The sequence below is a fragment of the Pteropus medius genome, unplaced genomic scaffold (assembly GCF_902729225.1).
Source record: "Pteropus medius unplaced genomic scaffold, Ma_sr-lr_union100, whole genome shotgun sequence".
NCBI lineage: Eukaryota > Metazoa > Chordata > Mammalia > Chiroptera > Pteropodidae > Pteropus > Pteropus medius.
The window spans coordinates 11,954,892-11,963,705 of NW_024346062.1; the positions used below are offsets into that span (position 1 = coordinate 11,954,892).

General features: G+C 38.1%; 1 long non-coding RNA gene across 1 annotated transcript; it reads right to left on the reverse strand.

Moving 5' to 3' along the window:
• Window positions 1-1,186: 1,186 nt before the first annotated feature.
• LOC120612536 (uncharacterized) lies at window positions 1,187-7,428 on the reverse strand. The gene is made up of 2 exons (XR_005655478.1): window positions 7,247-7,428; window positions 1,187-2,523 (listed from the first exon to the last, which is right to left on the reverse strand). It is a non-coding gene; the product is annotated as an uncharacterized LOC120612536 (long non-coding RNA).
• Window positions 7,429-8,814: the final 1,386 nt, after the last annotated feature.

Here is an 8,814-nt window from a genome sequence, read left to right on the forward strand (position 1 = left end):
TAAAGGCTAAAGGTTTAACTCAGACTGGTTTGTTCCCAACTTTGCTTCCTCCCAATTGCTCTGCCTTCCCCCATTCTCAAAACAATTGTGATTTGCTGTGTTTTATCTGTTAGACAGTTTGCTGTTTGGGAATACTAAATGCGGTGATTCTGGACTACATCCAGATTTGATCTGCCTCCCCCGCCGCACAACCACCACCACCATGGAGCACTGAGAATTTCTCCTGGGATGCAGCAGAGGGTGGGGTTAATAGTTCAGGCTTTGGAATCTGAGAGATCTGGACTTAGATCCCCATGATTTAAGCAAGATACGTATCTCTGCAGTGGATAATACCTACTTCAAATGGTCGTTGGGAGGTTTAAATGAGATAATTAAGAGAAAGGATGTGTGTAAAGCACTTAGTGCAGCACCTGGCACATGGTGGGTACCCAGTGAATAGAGCAATTGCTCTTCTACTGATGAACAAAGCCGGAGTAGGAGAAGAGGAGCAGCCCCTCGAAAGGCCCAGCCCCTGTGTAGAGTTGGGCAAAAGCCAGGGGAAGCAGAGTGAATGTTGGTACAAATCACAGGGCTGCACTGGTGAATCCAAAACACCAGGCTCAGTGGTGTTAAGAGGCTCAGTGGACTAGACTGTATATGAAGTATTCAACTGATTTGGACTTATTCTAAGTAGATTGAATGTAAACTACAAACCAATGAAGCTGCTACTCTGCTAGCAAGACCTCCTGTCTTCCACAGAGCCTTAAGAACCATAGATGAAAAAAGCTACTTTACATGCCTTAATCACCAAATGTTTACTGAACATATACCTATTCTGTACCAGACACTGTGCTAGGCACCAGGAATACAGAAATCGTCCCCCAAAAATCTCCCAGAACAGAAAATAAATATCTACAATTTAGTACGATGTAGGTTCATAACCCAGATTTCCTGGAAGTCATTTCATGCAAACTGAAAGTGAGATTATAAATACACAATATCACCATCATGAGTTTGAGAGCCAGGTTATTTATCCTATTAGGGATGAATCATTATAACTAAAGTTATTGGTCAAATTAGAGCAATTCCTTATTGAGAAGCAAAATAAAAAATTTTAGAAATTAAATAAAAAGGAATGGTATGAGAATTCTCATGAAATTCTTTAGGGAGCAATATAATGTCCCATTCAAAGAACACTTGAAATCCATTTTATATGGAGCAACATTGTTTATTCAATAAGAGAGAAATAGCATTTACACAATTCATTTCTCATATGACACACGGTACTATTGTATGTATTGGCAGTATGTATTGGCAGCTTAATTAAGAAGACTATTGATAATGTTAAAAAGCTGGCACATTTTCAATTCCGATGGATACTACTAAAGACAAAGACATGTCAATTATTGGCTCATACATACTAAAATGGGTCACAGACAATATATTAAATGTCTAGTGTCTAAAATCACATTAGTGTCTTAAAACTGGAAAAATCATGACCTACTCCAAGATAAGAAACAATTTTTTTGGAAAAACTACATAGTCACTCACTCAACTTATAGAACACAGAAGACAACACAATGAATACTGAAAGAGCCAAATTTTCATACAGAGCCATTGTCCAGGTCTACTTGGCTCCTTCCCTGCCCTGTCTTGGGTGCATGAGCAGGGACCCCCAAGTCTGATCCAAACCTTCCCTTTCTCCAGGATGCTATTAACTCATAGGGAATGGCAGGTAGGTCCTTAGGGCATGGAAATTTGAGGCTACTGAGACAACAGATATAATTCACCTCTCAAGAAATGTACAAACACAACATATTTTCCAACAATCTACACCTAAAGAATGAAAAAGAATTTGATTCAAATTAAATCCAAATAATGTGTTAATATCTTTCAAGTCTACTGAATATTTATGGAATCAACAAAATGGATCCTATCTATTAGAAGTGCAAAAAAATAAAACTAAGATGTCCTGAGTTGCCTACATTAGTTTTTGTTTGTTTGTTTTTCTAGTAAAGGAACTTAAAATGCTTACAGAACACTTTTTCATTTGTTTGCTGTCTTAGAGACACACTTAATTAAGAACAGAAGACCCCCCTCCCAAAAAAATGCACTGAAACTAACTGTAAATCCATTGAAGGCAGGGACCACATCTTATTTGTACAGTGATTTACACATAGCAAGTACTCAAGTAAGCTGAAAAAGCAATGCATGTTTCAATTTGCATTAATTTGGAAGGCTTGCAGTGATTTAAGGAGCAGCTGAGATGACCAGAATCAGTTCAGTCTTTCCTGATTTCTGGCTAGGGAGGCACTGTCTCGAAAACTTCCTTTGCTGAATGAAGCTTGCTTGTGTAACGCTGGCTTCATTAACTGCTGACCACGGTGGCATTCTTAATATCTGGATTTGTTTTCATTTTTGCTGATGGTAACAAGGTGATCCCCCAACGGTTGTTCTTCCAAACAAGAAAATGTGAAAGATGACTTGAAGCAGGGATTCAGTGAAGCAGGTATTCAGTCTACCCCTGTCCTACAGATAGTATATCTGTGAACAAAATGGAAACAAATTATTAATCCGAGTCCTTCTCAGAAGTACAATGGTTGGTCTTTTGCTGATCGCTAATATTTTAAGCTTCATATTTCAAAAATATAACCAAGATCTTTTATGGTGATAATGATGTTTAAAAGTTTTCTTTCCTTACCTTAAATAGTGACTTTGAAATCCATGTCACCTCCAGGTGCACATCCAGAAGTAACAAAAGCAGAAATACCAAATATCTGTGCATTTTGAAAACGAGGTTTCCCTACTAGATTTTGTATTTTCTTTCCTTGCCTTGATAAACAGGAATAATATCCCTGCTGAGGTCGCACACCTCTCCCCTCATAAACAGTATAAGTCCCTGCCTATGTCCCATCATGTAGCACCAAAGTAGATAGCTGGGAAACAACAGCTGCAGATAAAGAAGCCTATTGTGAAGCAATCTGGCGGGGCAGGAGCACACTTTCTTCCGCAAAGGCTCTGAGCTAACCAGGTGGATAAAAGAGGCTCAAAAGAACACTTTAAACATCAACTCCAGCGACAAAGGCCCCATGAGAGAAGCATGAAAGGATCCAGGTAGGCCCACCTTAGGCTTTTCAGTCATACCCAAGCATACATATATTAGTAACACTATCTTAGACCAGGAAAGATAGATATCTTTGGAAGAAACATTTCTATTCATTCACATGCTCAAGGGCTACTGTCTCTCTGGAATGTCCCATTACAGACCCACTGCAGTGAGATGCAAAGCCAATGAACAAACAAGCTTAGCCTTAACACTCTTAATTTATTTGCCAATTTACTAATTTGAGTTTTTAAAAATAGACCAGAAGCAATTGCATACGTGTTTAAAATGTCCTTCAGTTCATTTTAAATGTCATACCACATGAGCATTTAAAATCCACTTGGAATCATTTTAGGTTCTTCCTTCTCTATCAGTTATAACAAACCTGTCACTGAAGCCTACTACTTCTTAATTTAAAATGTCTTTTGCAATCCCCTTTTCTTCTGAATTTCTATTAAATCCTCCCCCTTTAGTCAGACCCTATTCTCCACACTCTGGAATATGACAGCCTCCTAGTTACACCTAGGTCTCCTCTGCTGTAGTCTCGACTCCTTCCAAGTAATGCTGCCTCCACTGGGCCTCTAGTTCAGCTGTTCATTCCAAGATCTCTCTGAGCTGGGGCCCCTGAAGTCTTCATTTAAAAGGTTCAGTGCAGCTATGATCTTCAGCCCACTCTCATCAGGCAGGCAAAAGAGAATCAACCTCAGCCCACCAGACTGAAGGACTGGAATTCTTTTTTTGGCCACAAATGCACTGAATTTCACTGAGTCTGCTCTACACTGCTTCATTATTTCTCCCTTTATTTCCCATCTAACTCCAGCCAATCTTCAGAACTGGCTTCTACCCTGACCAGCTTTCCCATTTCCTACAATGCCTTGTGCCTTGCCCCAAACCTAACTCTACTTGACTAGGGCCTTGATCCAACCCCGCCCCAGCTCCTATTCCAGGACTCCAGGTGCTAGCTGGGATCCAGCTGGGATGATTGCCATTGCCACAATGCCACCATTCCTGACTCTGAATCTCATCTGCTATCTATATTTTAGTGGCTCAAACCTCCTGCTGAATTGAATCTCCTCAGATCCAATATTTTTCCCAAACCAATACCAAGATCATCACATCCTTTGGTCACTGAGGACTGGATTACTAGCTAACACTAGGATTACTAGCTAACGCTAGGGCAGTCAGGCTCCCAATCCCTGATATATCTAGTCTTGACTTCATCTTGTTCCTTGGCAACCTATGTTGAGATCCTGCATAGGAACCCCCTATTCCCACCCTAAACAAATTCTAACACTATATTTTTATAATATCTACCTTTTATTAATTCATTGTTGGTCATTTATGAATTTATCCTCACTTAATTTCATAAAAAATTAGTTAACATTAACTTAGTTTTTAAAAAAAAAATCTTACATGACTGCATATAGCCTAACCCCTGCCTAATTTTTAAAGTATTCCACTTTCTTATTCTACTTCATTTCCTAGTCTCTAACACGAATATTCCGCTTAAGGCACATAGGTCTACTGCCCTCTCAGCTCATTCTTAATTTTTGTTCATCCTCTCTTTCTGCCTTCTTTAATTATCTCTGCCTTCTTAATCACCTCATTTGTGACAAGATCTAAGAAGCTTCCCCCAAGAAACAAATCCACATTGACTTATCCCTTATTTGAATTCCTCTGGAATAAACAATATCACACAGTTTAAGTTCTCGCTAAATGTTTCATATTCATTAGCTCCCTAGACAGACAATTCTTTGAGAACTGGGAGAAAGGCCACGTCCTATACGTGCCTCCAAAACACTTGATGTTGACCTCTAGTGGGAGAGCAAAGTTCCACTTCCATCTTCTCCCTACCCTTACTCCATTCCCCAGCCCCACTCCCATGGAGGAAAAGAGACAAGGTGACTGAATCAAGATACTGGATTCAACTAAACCTCTTAAAAGGGAGTGAAGCTTCAGGTATAATGAGAGGAAAGGTTAAAGTTCTGTCTTCTGTAGGCTGTGGTCTGTTTGGAGTTTGTCTCTTGAGGTTCTCTCTCTTTGCTTCTCTGTACTTCCATGTAGCCAGTGAGGCAAAATAGGTCTGGAACTGCCTCTCACTTGGGAGATGCTTCCCAACATCACCCCTGCCCCCACCGCCATTAAAGCCTTGGGGAGACTAATTAGACTAGTTCTAACTTAAACCTTTATCTTTCTTTTATGTTTTTCTCCTGTCTCATCTAGCCACTAGTGAAGTGGGATCTAAAGAGCTATACTTGGGAGAGAAGGACCAAGGAGACCTATCCGTACAAGACACAATATTTCCAAGCAGCTCCACACTGAGCTGAGCTCATGAGAGACTGCATTAGATTTGGGGGTATGGGGGGAGCACTCAGGTAACAAATAAGAATATATGGATATGTACTTGAGATCTAGCCTGTGGTTATCTCCTCCAAGTATCTGTAGCCCCAGGAGATACCTGGGTAAATTCGGTGGGTCCATCCATCTCCACATACCTACTATCTAAGTATATTCTCAATAAATACTTGTGAATTGATTTTTCTATAGTAAATATCTAACTTTATCAGAATAGACCAAGAATTCCAGGAAACTCTGAAGTTCTGGGCCAGTGTTGTTTATAGATTTATGTACTGAATACATGCCATCTATTAAACCATTTCTCTAAGAACACATTGCTTACAACATAGATCTTTGAGTTTGAGATCTTCTTGAGAGTGAGACTGCAAGCAAGACAAATCCTGGGGGTTTTGCAAGCCTTCCTGCCAAAGATTAAAGCCAGTGGGCTTCTCCTACTGTGAAATTTTGAATTAGCACTTGCAGATGACCAGAGTCTACTGTAGAATCAAGTAATAATCATGTCGTCTCACACATTTTGAATATCTAAATATATCATACAAACTATACACATGCACATGGAAAGAAATGAATAATGGATGTAGGCATATCCCAAAGTCATGAGATCATTTGTCACTTGTTCAAGTCTGTGGCCAAAACTCCACTTGGAAACAATGCTCTTAATTAGCATGCAATGTAGAGACTGCCAATTGCCTGCTTCTCCCCTTTTTCCTTTATTAATAGAACCCCTGAATTTTGAGAGGTACATGGCCACAAAGACTATTAATTCCAGGTTTTCCTTAAAGCTAATATGGCTAGCAGAATATGAGCAGAAGTTAGGAATCCAACATCTAGGGAATGCCTTTAAAGATAATATTTACGTACCTTCAGATGTATGGATGAGGTCAACCCAGGGGCAGCAGAGAGTAGTAAGATGGAAGTTCATTTCACCCTTACACAACAATCTAGGCATAAGCAGTCCAGAGCTGATATGACAGCTCTACTCTGTCAGAGAGCTCCTTCTAGCTTATTTAAGCCATTATATTCTGGAGTCTCTTAACCTGCACATTGGTTAGGTTGCTGTAACAAACACAGCCATATAATTCTAGCTCTGCCACTTAGACAGAGCTAGACAAATTATTAAGCACTATGAACTTGTTTCTTTGTCTATACCTACTTCATAGGTTGTTGTTAACATAAGACAGTATCCCTTTTTTTTTTGCTTCCCATTATATCTAGCACAGTATCTGTATATAGTAAGCATTCAATAAAAATGAGTTATTATTGCTGTTCCTGTTGATATGCAAATCTAGACAATGCCATACTTTAACAACTAACCATTAGGTACTTCTAATAAAAATCTGAAATAATACAACCAATCAACACGGTGTGCATTCGCTTCTGACCCAAATCTTAGAAAACATGATCTGACAAAAGGTTTTTATCTGACTTGTGAATTTATTTATATGAAAATTCTTATATGTTAAACTATTGGTTGTCAATTTAATGAATTGAATTGAATTTTTAAATTATCTGCATAAATTGGGCAGCCCTGGAAAGTCAAAGACACATAGCTCCTATAGTATTGGTTCTGTCTCCTCTAGTTTTTATTACAAGTTTCCATTGTGCGTGCATATGAATGAGAAAAAAAAATGATCTTTATAACACATTATGGTTCCAAATTTTTATTGTAATAGTTCAGAATCTCATGAAAAATAATTGTTTTCCCAAAAGAAGATGGTACTTCTTGATTCTACAAAAATAGCATGGATGAGAGTTTTCAGTAAAACACATTTCTGCTACTGAAGAGTACTTAATAAGCACACATACCTGGCTATTTTCATTTCACCATGAGTGGCACCCATTTGTCAGTCATCAAAGTAATTCAGTCTGATCTGTTGAGTTGATGGATTCTGACAAACTGTATAAGCCCATCAATAAGGGGAGGATAAATTATAGTCTCTATGCAGGACATAATAGTGCTTGCATTTCTCATCCATACAGCCCTATGAAGCTTAAGGGAAAGCAACAAGATGAAAATAAAGTTGAATATGGACTTACTGCTCCTCTCTCCAACAAATGATATGAGCTGATACATAAAGTTCTATTTCTTTCTGGCTGATATAAAGACTTTTCATAAAGGACACAAAGATTACGCACAAAATTGACTATTCAGTAATTTAAGTCACACTTGAGGCTTTGTGCTTCCACTTTTAAAATATTATTCTCTCCTCTTTCAGCCTACCTACCTATATAGCCATTTTCCTTCTCTATAATTTTTTACTTACACACTTAAAATTCTCATCAGAATGAAGATGATATCTAGAGTAAAATTCATTAATTAGGTGAATTGAAGAAGACAAGTCTGAATTAATGAAAGATCTAAATAAAGTATGGACTATTTTCAAAAAAGACCGTGATAACAGCAACATCTAATGCTTGAGAGTTTACTACCTGAAAATCACTGAGCTGAACACTTTACAGGCGTTATCTCACTGAGTCCTCAGAAAAGCCTAGAGCACATACTATCATCCTATTTACACAAATTAGAAAACAAAACCTGACTGATATAAAGTAACTTACCTAAGGCCACATAGCTAATGAGTCACAAAACTGCTTTCAGACTTGAGTTTGTCTGAGTCCAAAGCCCATGGTCTTTACCACTACATCAAACTACTAGTGTCTTCCTTTAATCAATAATAATAATAAAGCAATAACTTAGATTATGTTAACAAAACTTTAAAGTGATGAGGAACCTTGCTTTACTGAAAAATGATAAGTATTTAAAATTAGCTTACTAATTATTTTATTTACGAAGTACATAATGCACAACGGGCACTTTCTATCTATTAAATCTAACCCTCACAGCAACCCCATAAATTAGATAATTGTCTTCATTTTACAGATGAGGAAAAAGATATTCAGAGAAGCTAAGTAATTTGCCGAAGGTCACATGGCTAGTGAGCAACACAGTCCTTGCACTATGCCATTCTGCCACACTACCTCATTGTCTCTCCTGCAAAGACTTTCTCCAGAGTGCTTGAAAAGACGGCTTTTTAAAGTAAATAGTGCCATCCTCCTGTAAGTATATTTATACTATTTATTAGCTCAGCAAAGCTTTTATTCAGAGACAATGAAAAAGTAAACTTTAACCCAGGCCCTGCCCTCATTATCATAAATTCCAAATTTAGTGAAGTCTGTGTTAATGGGTTTTACTGTATATAGAAAAGAGTTTAATAGTCACTTAGCTCTGCTCTATCTCCATTAACAAATCTAAAAAGCCATACAAAGGTGAAGGAAGGAAGAGCAGTGACCTCAAAACTAAAACAGATAAGAAGTGCCTGTAATTTGTACTCCAGCAAAAAGTCATACTACATAACACATTTCAATACAACAAT